The sequence below is a fragment of the Pundamilia nyererei genome, unplaced genomic scaffold (genome assembly GCF_000239375.1).
Source record: "Pundamilia nyererei isolate P.nyererei 1_Seehausen unplaced genomic scaffold, PunNye1.0 scaffold00010, whole genome shotgun sequence".
Lineage (NCBI taxonomy): Eukaryota > Metazoa > Chordata > Actinopteri > Cichliformes > Cichlidae > Pundamilia > Pundamilia nyererei.
The window spans coordinates 5,381,952-5,383,515 of record NW_005187411.1 but is presented as its reverse complement, the minus strand read 5'-3'; the positions used below and the strand labels follow the sequence as shown (position 1 = coordinate 5,383,515).

Sequence of the window (1,564 nt, the reverse complement as noted above, 5' to 3'; positions counted from 1 at the left end):
CAAACCCAAATCAGGTTGTATGGCTGATATCTTTTAAGCAGCTTTTTCAGACTTGACAAGGGTCTCTAAAGAGTAACTATTTTCACACTTCATGACTACTAAATGAATGTTTTTATGTTCTGCTCGGGTGACACTGAGATTCTTTGCAGTCTGGATATAAGCACAGACACAGTCATCAGTGAGGTTTTATGGTCACCAATGTGTGTAGTGTCTGTTGTGAGCTTGTCTCCGCTGTCACAAATTAGGCCCTACTTTCGACTGGTGATTCAGCATATCGAGTCAGCGGTGGAGGCAATCAGTGAGAGAGCTGTCTGCCTGTTAAGCCAGAAGGCACACTTTAAAGACAAATAAGTTCAGTCTTGTTTAGACTATAATTGAGAAGGTCAGAGCAAATCCACTCGGATGTGGAGCGTATCAAATATAGAAATGAGGGAGAAGTTTTAGCACAGGGCTTTTGATTTTTCCAACTGTTTTTTGTTCTGTTGTTGTGTTTCTTTGTTTCCATTTGCAGGCAGCTGGTGGGTGGACAAAGGGTCAAGAGTAAAGCGTCAGCTATTCGGTCGCCATAAAAAATGTTAAAACTGAAAGGAGACTTTCCGCCCATCCACTTATACAGCAACAATGTAGCTATACTGCAGCTTTGTTTTGGGCATGAATTTAACCTTTGACTACACCAAAGGGAACTGATGAATACAGAGACGCCTCGCAATGAATAAAAAGAGTTAACGGGTTCAACCATCAGTCGATCAATAGCTCTAATCTACAATGACGGGCAGATATAAGCAGGTTTCATACAAACAACATATCAAAGGCAGACAAGCTTCACTGAAAGATGTTCCTCTGCCCTTCAGAGGTCTTTGATCAGTGATAATATACTGTATATGTACGGCTTGTCTCATGTGGTGGCAGGATGACCACTTTAAACATCAGCACACATGCAAACGCGCGTAAACAGAAAGACCTCGTCTGCTCAGTACTTCGAGTTGCAAACTTGCCCTGACACGCAGATCTTTATCTAAACAGTCTCTCAGAGGTTTCAATAAGATGAGTTGATAAACGTTTCTCGTTGAGTCTCGGCTGGTCAGAAGGGATTTACTGAGAATGTTCCAGCGAAAGAAGTGAATTCCAGATACATCCCATTATCCACAGGCCAAACACATGCCTGCCAACCTGCGCCACCCTGTGTGTGTGAGAATACAGAACAAATAAATCCTCTCATATCTCCGGCTACCTTTTGGACAAATGAAATGCGTGCTTCGGTATCAGACGACACTGAATTCAGTCAGAACAACGTCTTCTCATCCAAAGTTTACAGCACGTCCTTTATAAGAAAATGAAACTTTTCTTTGAACATAAAGTGTAGAGGGTAATTTGTAACCAAAAAGAAAAAATACCCACAATTGCAGCTTTTAAAGTTAGGGAAGAAAGTATCTGGACAATGAAACAATTTTTGTAATTTTGCTTTTGTACACCTCCACAGTGGATTCTGAATCAAACAATCAAGATGTAATTGAAGTGCAGACTTTCAGCTTTAAATGAAGGGGTTTAACAAAAGTGCTGCATT

At 40.9% G+C, this 1,564-nt stretch overlaps 1 protein-coding gene across 1 annotated transcript in view; it reads right to left on the bottom strand.

Moving 5' to 3' along the window:
- Positions 1-1,564, bottom strand: part of ltk (leukocyte receptor tyrosine kinase) — a 66,210-nt gene that overhangs the window by 19,778 nt on the left and 44,868 nt on the right. The gene's annotated exons all lie outside the window — the stretch shown is intronic.